This window comes from Mandrillus leucophaeus, unplaced genomic scaffold (genome assembly GCF_000951045.1).
Source record: "Mandrillus leucophaeus isolate KB7577 unplaced genomic scaffold, Mleu.le_1.0 Scaffold3, whole genome shotgun sequence".
Classification (NCBI taxonomy): domain Eukaryota; kingdom Metazoa; phylum Chordata; class Mammalia; order Primates; family Cercopithecidae; genus Mandrillus; species Mandrillus leucophaeus.
Window position 1 is genome coordinate 9894467 of NW_012103142.1, and position 12372 is coordinate 9906838.

The window sequence follows — 12372 nt, forward strand, 5'->3', positions numbered from 1 at the left end:
ATAGATAGATAGATAGATAGATAGATAGATAGATAGATAGATAGAATGAAGAGTTGCCAGGGTACATTTCCTTCCTGACAGTGATATTGGGACATGGGGGGATATTAGGACTTCTGGAGGCACCTGGATAATTAGTATGATCTCTCTCCCTTCACCTCCTGCCCACAGTTTTAGGGTTCTATGCATTTGTGGGAAGAGGGACTAGCATAGTGGGCCAGTGTCAAGGTTGAAAGACCCTTCCAGGTCCTGAAACGTCAGTCCCCAGCCCTGGCCTCCTGTCTCCTTGGGAAGACAGAAGGAATTGTGTTGTAAAGAGGTGTCACAATGCCCCCTGCCCCATACAAGTTCTCCCCACCTTGGTACTCTCAGTATCCTGCCAAGAGTCCTCCCTGACCACCAGAAGTTCCACCTGACCATCAAGAAAGGCCCTGGTCCAGCATGTGCAAGGTGGGATGAAATCACAGGGCTGGAGAAGGTCAGCCCGGGGTCACAAGAAGCCTGATGGGCAGGAAAGAGCATGAAAGCCCCAGCCAGCCTCACTTATGTGGCTGGGAGGTGGGTCCTCTTACAAAAGGCTTAGCTGGGTGCTGGTGCTGCTGCCTGCCTTGTACTCCCCAGCTGTGGGACCTCTGTTATCTCCCTGGGGAGACGGAGAGAGGGAACAGGACACCCTCCATCTTGCTTCCTCTGCCCCTTCACTGCTGCAAAATGTGTCCTGGACTGTTTGGTTCATGTTACCCCCATCTCCAAGGCAAACTTGAGATAAGTAGTAATTGTAGCTAACCTTTGAGTGCTTAAGAGGTCTAGGCACTTTACATGGACTAGCTCATTAAGTCCTCGCATTAACCCTGTGAGGTAGAGCTCTTGTTGTTCCCACATTATACCTGGGAAAACTGAGGTACAGAGATTATAATTTGCCTAAGGATCAGGCAGCTAGTGAGTGAGAGGGCTGGAGCTTTTTTGTTTTTTGTTTTTTGTTTTTTTGAGACTCGCTTTGTTGCCCAGGCTGGAGTGCAGTGGCACAATCTCGGCTCAGTGCAACCTCCACCTCCTGTGTTCAAATGATTCCCCCACCTCAGCCTCCCAGGTAGCTGGGATTACAGGCACGTGCCACCATGCCTGGCTAATTTTTTTGTATTTTTAGTAGAGATGGGGTTTCACCATGTTGACCAGGCTGGCCTCGAACTCCTGACCTCAAGTGATCCTCCTGCCTCGGCCTCCCAAAGTGCTGGGATTACAGGCGTGAGCCACTGTGCTCAGCCTTTTTTTTTTTTTTAACTTTTTTATAAAATAGAGATGAGGTCTCTCCATGTTGCCCAGGCTGGTCTTGAACTTTTGAGCTCAAGCAATCTTCCCATCTTGACCTCCCACTGAGATCACAGGTGTGAGCCACCCGGCCCTGCAGGGAACTGGAATTTGAACTGAGGTAGCTGGCTCCAGGCCCCCATGCTACCCACCAGTCACAGAAGGAAGCTGAGGCCTACCCCCAGCCTCCCTAACCCTCCCTTCAAAGCCTCTGTGCTCCCCCAAAGGGAAACGTGCTCTCCTATAGGTTCAGCCAGGTGTGCGTGAAACCACGGTGTAACTGCCCGAGAGGCTGATAGTCATGACTATTTGCACTGTGCCTTTACGGTTCCCAGCACTCATGGCACCCCACCACAAGCTGGTGAAGTAGCTAGCCTTACTATCCCCATTTTGCAGATGAGGCCACCGAAGCTCAAAGAGGCTCAGCAACTTGCCCAAGGTCGCCTGACCTGTAAGGGCAGGGTCAGGCCCAGGGCTCAGACCTTCAAACACCAAAGCCAAGGTACATTCCACAGCACCAGATGCCCCTATGGGCCTTCACCAGCCTTCACACCCAAGTGCTATTTGCATTTCAATAAGGCACAAGGCCTTCCCCTAGAGTGAGGAGGCTACAAGTGGAATTTCTCACTGGGCACGGTCATGTGCCTATGGCCCTGGAGGATTTGAGAGGACAGGGGCCTTCCTAGAAAACCTGTAGTAATATCACAGATGAGATCTTCTTGCCCTACTCAGAAAGCCCCACTCTTGAGTCACGCACTTCCCCACTCTAAACCCCGGCATAAGGGACAAACACATATTAGTATATATGTAAATATTAATACGTGTGTACTGTGCATCTAAAAGGCCTTTGTGAGGTCTGCCTGCGGGGATGGGGGTCATGAAGGGGTATTTCTTTTTTCTGAGACAAGGTCTCACTCTGTCACCCAGGCTAGAGTGCAGTGGTATGATCTCAGCTCCCTGTAACCTCCTCCTCCCTGGTTCAAGTGATTCTCCTTCCTCAGCCCCCCGGCATCTCACCAGCCCCTCCCCTCCCTTGGGAATCCCATGATCCAGGAGGATCACTTGAGGTCAGGAGTTCGAGACCAGCCTGGTCAACATGGTGAAATCCCGTCTCTGCTAAAAATACAAAAAAATTAGCCAGGCATGGTGGCACGTGCCTGTAATCCCAGCTACCTGGGAGGTTGAGGTGGGGGAATCATTTGAACACAGGAGGCGGAGGTTGCACTGAGCTGGGATTACAGGCATGCACCACCACACCCAGTTAATTTTTTGCATTTTTAGTAGAGACAGGGTTTTGCCATGTTGGTCAGACTGGTCTCAAACTCCTGGGCTCAAGTGATCTGCCCGTCTCAGTCTCCCAATGTGCTGGGATTACAGGCGTGAACCATGGCGCTGGCTCTTTTTTCTTTTCTTTTTTTTCTTTTTTTTTTTTGAAATAGAGATGGGTCTTACTATGTTGGCCAGGTTGGTCTTTAACTCTTGGCCTCAAGCAATCGTCCTGCCTTGGCCTCCCAAAGTGCTAGGCTTACAGGCATGATCCACCATGCTGGCCCATGGAGGGATAATTCTATCCAGATTCCTTCTTTTGGCTTTAGCTTAGAACCCAAATGAAAATAGGATCATGGGATTCCCAAGGGAGGGGAGGGGTTGGTGAGACCCTGTACTTGTCCTGTAACTTCATCACTCCCTGCGGAATGGAAGTGAGGGAAGCAGGTAGGGGAGATGGGACTTCTTCAAACCTCTAAACCAGAGTTTCTTAATCTTGGTGTTTTTGACATTGGGCGCTGATGATTCTTTGTTGCGGGTGCTATGCATCGTAGGATACGTAGCAGCCTCCCTGGCTCCTACCCGCTGGAAGGCAGTAGCACCCACCCCACACTGTGTGACAACCCAAAATGTCTCCAAACATGCCAGATGTCCTCTGGAGGAAAAATCACCCCTGGCTGAGAACCAATGATCTAAGTCACATAGGCAGTGTGCACATACCCAGCACCCTTGACAAGGAGCACGTGAGCAAAGAACAGCCAGTTAAAAGAAACCAGATGTTAACCCAGAAAGTATGCAGTCAGGCTCCACCCTCCACCAGAGCTGGCTGTGCTAGGCCCTCGGGGAGGAAATGGGAAGTCCTCAGCCCTCTGAGGTGAGTCACTTGGAGGCTGTCTTGGCCCCTAGAAAGGGCAGGGGAAGGCTAGTGCTGCCTGACTCCCTCTTCCTCCTCCTCCTCCTCTTCCACCACTTCCCCTGGACTGTCTCTGTCCCAGTTTTTGTGAGGGCTTCATTCCCGGATGTTCCGGGGACCCTGGCTGTCCCCTACCCCTGCTGCCACCAGAGTCCTGTATGTTGCAGCAGCAGCATCCTAAACACAGCTGAGGTATGGACCCAGGGCAGGTGGGCCCAAGCCAGGGCCTGGGCTAGGGCAGAAAGGGAGGAGAGAGTTTGAATCCTGGTTCCCACACTAACCAGTTGTGGGACTTCGGAAAGGTACTCACATACTATCCTACAAACTGTGTTAACTCAGACAAATGCTTCGATGCCTTTGAGCCTCAGTTTCTGTATCTGAAAAATGGGGGCAACGTCTCAAATGGCTCTTAGGAGCTTTTGCTGAGCTGAGTGGCTAATGCCTGACATTTGGCAGATCCTCAATCCCATGAGTAAAGAGTGCCACCCTTCCATCTGTGGGCTGCTCTCTTCAGTTCCCCAGCCATTCTGAAAGCGCCTGCCTCTGTCTTCCCTAGCCCCAGCCCCATGAGCCCAAGATGGCCAAGAGGCTGATGCAGCCCTGGGGCTAAGGGTTAGTGGGGAGCAGGGACAGGGCTGGGGTCTCTGCAGCTCCCTCATCTTCATGGCCCTTCTGTGGTGTCAGGAGGACAAAACCCACATGTTCAGACTCATCCTTAACACAAAGAAACCTAAGCCGCTTCTTGCAGCCCAGGAAAGGGAGCATTCTCTGGGCCAGGATGTCAGCCTCTATCAAGGATAAAGAGATTGCCATGGGTCTGATAGCACTGATTGTCACTGCCCTCACGGGACATTGGGCAATGACTGGAGACATTTTTGTTGTCACAACCAGGAGAGGGTGCTACTGGCATCTGGTGGGTAGAGGCCACTGCTGTAATCCTGCAAGACACAGGACAACCCCTCTAACAAAGATTGTCCAGCCCAAAGAGTCAGAGGTACCAAGGCTGAGCCACCATACTCCACAGGGACCCTCTTGTGTTCATGCATGGTGTCTTTGTCACCTTCACAGCAAGAGCCTGGCATCCAAGACGTGCTCAGGAATGGTTGCGAATGAATGAATGGAGCAACTCATGTCCTCCTATCCTCAGCTCTGCTAAGAGATGGTGATTCATGGTGTAGACCTCATACTTCCCAGTGTGTTGTTCTGTCCATGCAGGGTCCAAAAACCCAGAACCCAAATCCAGCAGTCAAAACCCCACAGTGTTCTTGCCAGACTGGGAAATCTGGCTGCCCCGCCCTCCAGTGAGCTGGGAGCTGTGCAGGGCAACCTTGGCTAATCAGCTGCCACACAGCACGCCTGGCAGGAGCTCAGTGGGTTGATGGAATGAGGACAGAAAGAAATAGAAGATGCACAGGCCCTGGCAGGCCCTGCTCCCATAGACACGTCATGGAGCACAGGGTGTGGAAAGACCTGGGTTCAAATCTCAGCCTTGCTCCTCACCAGTCATGTGACTCTGGACATGGGACTGACCTCTTTAGTTTTTTTCAATTACAAGGGGGGCTAATAATAGTAACACCTTCCTCAAAGAGTTGATGTGAGGATTGTAAGAGGTGATCCACTGACAGGGTTTGGTGCGGTGCTCACAAATTGAAGTGGAAAATAATCTTTTGGTTTTTTTGAGATGGGGTCACGCTCTGCCACCCAGGCTGAAGTGCAGTGGTGTGATCACAGCTCACTGCAGCCTCAACCTCTTGGGTTCAAGCCATCCTCCTGCCTCAGCCTCCCGAGTGGCTAGGACCATAGGTGCATGCCACTATGCCTGGCTAATTTTTAACTTTTTTTAAACAGAGACAAGGTGTCCCTATGTTGCCCAGGCTGGTCTTGAACTCCGGGCCTCAAGTGATCCTCCCACTTCAGCCTCTCAAAGTGTTGGGATTACAGGTGTGATCCACCGCCCCTGGCTAGAAAATAATATTTGATGACCACTATCACGGTTCATTTCCGGTGCTTGCCCCTCTGCCTGTAAACTCCTGTGCCCTGGGGCTGAGCCTGGAAGAGTCTGGGAAGGCTGTAGCACACTTGCTCATTTCTTGGGGCTGTGCACCAGCACTGGGGTAGGCTCTAGGGACAAAGAGATGCATAGGATGCAGTCCTGACTGCGGGAGACATTTACAGCCTGTTGGGACTTTAGCAAAGGACTATGTCGGGATTAAGATGAGACAAGACTGCAGAAAGTGGTCCCAGTGTAGGACTCTGAATGACGACTTCTTCAGAATGTGTGCGCCTGACTCACCTTAGTCCCTCCAGTAAAGGAGCACATCCTGAGAGGGGTCCAGAAGGCATAGAAGAGGACAAGATGGGGCAGGGGCTGCAGGAGGCTTCAGGGGTTCCTGGAGAAGGTTTCAAGTCTGCTGCTGGCCTTGGAAGAATAGGAAGAATTTTGAAAACTGCAAATTTGCAAAACTGAGGGCACATATATACCTGGGTAGGAACCAACAGGAGCAAAGCCTGCTTTGGAGGAAAGCCCTGGACAAGTTTGGACTGGGCAGATAGTTTGTAAATTAGACGCAGAGAAGACCGGGTGAGGTGGCTCATGCCTGTAATCCCAGCACTTTGGGAGGCTGAGGCGGGCGGATCATCCGAGGTTGGGAGTTCGAGACCAGCTTGACAAACATGGAGAAAACCCGGGCATGGTGGCATATACCTGTAACCCCAGCTACTCGGGAGGGTGAGGCAGTAGAATCACTTGAACCCAGGAGGTGGAGATTGCTGTGAGCTGAGATCGCGCCCTTGCACTGGGCAACAAGAGCGAAATTCCATCTCAAAAAACAAAACAAAACACAGAGGAACTACATGATGATTTGAGCAAAGGAGACTTCTTTTGTAAGAGGGCAGGAGCTCAACTTCCACTAACCCTGTACCTAGGGGTTCTCTCACAGTGCCTGGAGGCTGGAGGGCTGTGAGGCTGGGGGAGGGGAAATGGGTTCCCCTGACAGCTGAAGCCTAGGGGACCAGAACAGATCCAGCCTGACACACGCAGGGTGGATGGTTGCCTACAGATGCCTCATCCTTTGGTGGTACTGTCATGATGAGGACAGTCCCTAGTAAAATGCACAGCTGGTACCAGAAACATGGTGTGGGGATTTGAAGGTGAACAGGATAGCTTGGTCACAGGAAGGGTAGTGACAGAGGAATAAATAAATGTCAATGTGATGTGCTAAATGGGGCAATGGGGGCCTCCTAGAGAGTGGGTAGACCCCAGTAAGTAATCAACCAAGAGTGGTGGTTAGGATGAAGTAGGTATGGGTGAGTAGGAGACACATTTGGTAACAATGAGATATGTTCTAAAATAGAATGGGCTGGCTGGCTGGAAAGTGAGCTGGTACCCCTTACTAGAATTCAGTTCAATTGATTCAACATTTATCAAGCTTTCTCTAAATGCATTCGTCTGGAGTAAAACAGTAAATAGGATTTTGGAGGCTGTTATGTCAAGGGTAAGAGTATGAGATAGTTGCCCTTAAGGAGCTGAAGCTCTAATGGGAAAGACAGAATTTCCCTAGTGCACAGGAGGGAGGGCTCAGGGGAACACCTGAGCCAAGGTACAGGCTCTGGAAGTACCGGATGTGAGCAGGGAACAAGAGGTAGACTGTGTGGCTGAAATGCAGGGTGGGTGGAGGGTTGGAGGGACTGGAGAGTGGAAGCCACTTTTTTTTTTTTTTTTGAGACAGAGTAGGCTGGACACAGTGGCTCACGTCTATTATCCCAACACTTTGGGAGGCTGAGGCGGGTGAATCACCTGAGGTCAGGAGTTTGAGACCAGCCTGGCCAACATGGTGAAACGCCGTCTGTACTAAAAATACAAAAATTAGCCGGGCGTGGTGCTGGGTGCCTGTAATCCCAGCTTACTCGGGAGGCTGAGTCAGAAGAATCGCTTGAACCCTGCGAGGCGGAGGTTGCAGTGAGCTGAGATCATGCCATTGTACTCCAGCCTGGGTAACAAGAGCGAAACTCTATCGCTTTTTTTTTTTTTGACATGGAGTCTCGCTCTGTGAGGGTGAAGCACAGCGTGACTAAGCAGGAGGGTGGGAGACAGGAAGCCCTGGTGGAAGGCAAGCTGGCGGGGCCCCGCAGGAGAGCGAGGTCGGAGGCCTGTGGGAGCAGTGGCAGAGAAGAGGGAGGGGAGGGCCACACAGGAGCCATGTGAAGGACACAGACAAATGGATTGGATGTGGGGAAAGGGGGTGGGGAGGGACTGAAGACGATCCCCAGGTTCCTAGCCTCTGGGAGCTGGCTGTTGCCTCTGGTAGGTAGGCAGAGTTCTGCAGCAGCAGGGGGCCAGGTCAGGGGACCCTGATGGCTCTCCCTTGCTCTGGAGGTCCCTGGCTCCATGGTCAACACAACAGTGCTCCAGAGTGGCTCTGGGGGCTTCTGAGCAGTGGCTCCTTCTCCTCCCTTCTGCCCCTGGCATAGCAGTTGAAGTCCCAGTATCCAATGCCTCAGCTCTCGCCTTCTTTACCCCCTCCCAGGACTCACAGAAACCCTCTGGACCCAGTCTTGGGCCAAAGACACCATCATGCAAGGGGGTGAAGGCTCCACACCCATCCGTGTCCCAGGCGTGGAAGCAGGACCGCGAGCAGTCTCTGGCAGCAGCCTATGTGCCGGTCGTGGTGGACTCTAAGGGGCAGAATCCAGACAAGCTCAGGTTCAATTTCTGCACCTCCCAGTACTCCAACTCCCTGAACCCCTTCTACACCTTGCAGAAGCCTACCTGTGGCTACCTGTACCGTCGGGACACTGACCACACCCGCAAGCGCTTTGATGTGCCTCCTGCCAACTTGGTCTTGTGGCGCTCCCAGGCCTGAGCCAACCAGAAGCCCCTCACCCTTCATCCTCACCCCTGTGACCTCAGGTCCCCAAGGGGAAGGGCTGCTCACTGCAGGAGGAGCGACCTGTATTCGCGCTGAGACAGCTGTGCCGTGCCCACCTATCAACAATGATAAAAGGAGGTCTCTCTTCTCAGCAGCAGTTCAAGTTTGTCCTTCCTTTCCCTGGCATCTGAATGGGTGGCTGTGAGTGGGTAAACAGGCCATGGGGATGTTATACTGTAAGGTTATGTCCAGAGGTTCCTGAAGACTTGGAAGGACTTGATTCTCAGTTCCCTAACCCCAAAAGTAACCTCAACCCTTCTCCAGAGCCTGAGTCCCAAGCAAAGCCAATCCTGGCTCCAGCCTCCTGATGGTCCAGGCTTGGACCCCTCCAAAAATAAGGAAGAGAGGGTGGGCATGGTGGCTCACACCTATAATCCCAGCACTTTGGGAGGCCAAGGTGGGCGGATCACCAGAGGTCAGGAGTTCAAGACCAGCCTGGCCAACATGGTGAAACCCCGTCTCTACAAAAATTAGCCAGGCATGATGGCAGGTGCCTATAATCCCAGCTACTCGGGAGGCTGAGGAATGAGAATCGCTTGAAGCCGGGAGGCAGAGGTTGCAGTGAGCCGAGATTGTGCCACTGCACTCCAGCCTGGGCAACAGAGGGAAACTCCGTCAAAAAAAAAAAAATTAATTAAAAAAAAAAAAGGAAGAGATCCATTAACTGGCCATGACTCCTGCTCTTTTACAAGGTCATCTTACCCTGGTTGGAGCAGCTGCTGCAGAATGAGGAAGAATGAGGAGAATGAACACAGTCTCTAGGGAGTCCCCTCCCAGACCTAGTTTTACATAAAGCTGCTCCTTCTGACTTGTAGTTTGTTGGTGGGGGAGGATTTCCCATCCTTGCTGTCTGCTCTGGTCCAGAAGAGCTGGCTCTGAGGCTAGTTGAGCTCATGGGTCATGGGGCATGGAAGAGGGGGATGGAGGCAGAGGGCACTGGATTCCCAGCAGTGGCCTGAGTGAGTCCCCAGTCACTGCCATTCAGAGGGACCCCAGTGGTGTGCTGGAGCCAGCTCGTACTGGCTTGTAAGAGCTGGTTGTGCCCATGTCTTCCCTACCCCGCAATCAGTGACTTCCTGTTGGCAGTTTGAAATCAGCTGTGGTGGCAGCATTTACACCACAGAAGCGAGCAAATGCCTACAAATTGGAGTTTCTTTTTTCCAGAGAGCTCATCATTAAACATTTACCAGCACACCACAGGGTGAATTCAGCTGGTTTCGTTCCTAGGAGTCCCGTCCCCCTGTAGGTATGGTGGTGTATTTCGTGGGCATAATTCCTGTGCAGGAGAGGTTGGGGTTGGGGTTGTTGTGGGAAGGAGAGACAGGTGTCCGGAGACCCCGACAAGCAGCCCACAACACAGGCCAGGCTGTCCTGTCGGCCTTTCTTTGAGAAGATGGTAAGCAGTGCGGAGGGAAGCGGAGACCCCTCGAGGCGACCCTAACAGCATAGAATCCGCGTTTTCCTCTTGGCTTGCTGTAGGTTCTCTTTCGAGTTAGAGTTTTCCTCAAATGTCTGATGAGCCTTGGCTGGCCTCAGACCATCTGGCATCTGTACCAGGTCCCTCTTTCTGCTTGGTCATCAGTGTTCAAGGAGCCAGGCACGGGAGGCACGTGGTGGTTTTCTCACTCTCCCTATGTAGACTTTCTTTTAACGCTCCATTTACAGAATGGCACCTATCTCTTCCTGAGGCTGTGCCTAGAGACTAGGGCCTCTCTGGCCAAATCTCCAGAAGAACCTTCAACCAGGGTCAGGAGGGGACTGATGCAGGGAGATGCCTGTTCTGCCGCCTCACGGAGGGCATCAGAGAAGCTAATACAAACTTTGGCCCGTCCTATTTTCTGCTCCACATGTGCTGCATCCCAGCCTTCAGGGGCACCTGGTACCTCTGCCTCCCTATTCCTGTGGCAGGAATAGGTTTGTCCCGAGCTCCGCAGCCGCCTCCTCTTTGAAAGCATTTAGGTTTCGACTTTCTCCACTCTCATAAGAAAGACAGTTACCACTTGTTCATCTGCCTTGTTTTCCAAAATTTTATTAGAACCCCCGTATCTGCTGTCTTTTTTCCTTTTTTTCCCTTCTTTCTTTCCTTCCTTCCTTCTTTCCCTTTTCTTTCGTTCTTTCCTTTCTTCGCTTTCTTTCTTTAGCGATTCACTCTTATTGCCCAGGCTGGAGTGCAATGGTGAGATCTCAGCTCACCGCAACCTCCGCCTTCCAGGTTCAAGCAATTCTCCTGCCTCAGCCTCCCGAGTAGCTGGGATTACAGGCATGCACCACCACGCCCGGCTAATTTTGTAATTTTAGTAGAAACAGGGTTTCTCCATGTTGGTCAGGCTGGTCTCGAACTCCTGACCTCAGGTGATCCACCCGCCTTGGCCTCCCAAAGTGCTGGGATTACAGGCGTGAGCCCCTGTGCCCAGCCCCCTTTTCCTTTTTTGAGACGAAGTCTCACTCTGTCACCCAGGCTGGAGTTCAGTAGCGCAATCTCTGCTCACTGCAACCTCTGCCTCCCAGGTTCAAGCGATTCTCCTGCTTCAGCCTCCCAAGTAGCTGGGATTACAGGTATGCGCCACCACACCCGGCTAATTTTTGTATTTTTAATAGAGACGGGTTTCTCCATGTTGGTCAGGCTGGTCTTGAACTCCTGACCTCAGGTGCTCTGCCCGCCTTGGCCTCCCAAAGTGCTGGGATTACTGGCGTGAGCCACCGCGCCCGGCCTTCTTTTGTCTTTAAAACATGCATTTATTCACATTTTAGTGGGATTTTGAAAAGAAGAGATAAGTGGAAGTTTTCAGTCTGTGTATAATTTAGAAGTCTTGCTCATTCATTCATTCAGTCAGTCACCGAACAGACCCTGTGGGCTGTGGGCTGGGTCCTTAAGATGCAAAGATATTAACAGGAACCGTCCCTTCCCTCCTAGATCCTATAGCCTTTGCAGGGTGAGGGGCAGGGTTCCCATGAGGAGTCTTTACTCTCCCAACAGATACCTCCTCCCCTGCCCTGGAGAATGGGCTCCCTCTTGAGGTTCATCTTGGTAATGCAGCCTCCATGGACGCCCTTAGAAACCCTTTACAGAAGCTGGCCAAGGTATCACATTGATTTGAGTGAGATAGGCCCAGGAGGCAAGTGAACCTGTGCTCAGGATCCTTCTGTGTTTCTGTGGAGTGGAGGGGCAAGCAGGCAGCCTTGGAGGGGGATTAGTCTGGCCTGGGATCGCTGCCCCTCCTGTCTCTTCCTGGCTTGTCTTCCCACCTCTCTGCAGCTGCCCCATCCACTCCCTCCCCTCGGCCCCATTCCGCCAGGTGGAGCCTCTTCCTTTGATCTGGCTTCTGTCCCAGGAGGGATTCGTGCAGACAGAGCAGCGGGGGAAGGCAGGAATCTCCCTCACTGTGTATGCTGTGTGACCTGTACCCTGGCCTTCCGTGCCCTCACGCATACCTTGTGCATACTGCTTCCTTGGGGCCTTGGTGTTGATCTCAGTCCTCCTTGCCTGGCCATGCCTGTCTGAGGGGATTCCATTCCCACCCTGGGCTGGAGACAAGGGGTGGGGACCCTCCTCCCGCAAAGGGAGCAAGCTCTCTGTCAATGGAATTGTTGGGCAGAGGGCCACAAGGGGAGGGCTGAGGGAGAGGGCGCTGGAGCGAGAGGCTCGAGGGGCTCGTGGGGTGCCTCTGGCTCTATCCAGCCCTTCTGCAGAGGTGTGAAGGCTTAGGAGAAAAGCATGATGATGAGGTGGGAAAACTTTGGCACCACCACTAAAAGGCTCGTGAACCTGAGCGGGTGATTTAAATTTTCTGCCCCAAGCCCCTTTTGTCTCATGTGGTAATAATAATACCCACCCCACAGGACTTGCGCACCTATTCAACAAGCAGAGTTTCATCCAGTTTTAGCTTTTTAAGAATTCTTTCTTTCTTTTTTTTGATTCGGAGCTTCACTCTTGTCACCCAGGCTGGAGTGCAATGGTGC

General features: G+C 52.3%; 1 protein-coding gene across 3 annotated transcripts in view; it reads left to right on the top strand.

Annotated features, from left to right (window-relative positions):
• The first annotated feature begins 338 nt into the window (after positions 1–338).
• Positions 339–12372, top strand: part of GUCA1A (guanylate cyclase activator 1A (retina)) — a 22853-nt gene continuing 10819 nt past the window's right edge. Inside the window, exons 1-2 of one of the 3 annotated variants that reach the window (XM_011986713.1) lie at positions 339–555; positions 8011–8186. The gene's annotated coding sequence lies outside the window, so the exon portion shown is untranslated. Of the gene's footprint in view, positions 556–8010; positions 8558–12372 lie in introns of all 3 variants that reach the window. The other 2 variants (XM_011986714.1, XM_011986715.1) reach the window with 2 other exon arrangements.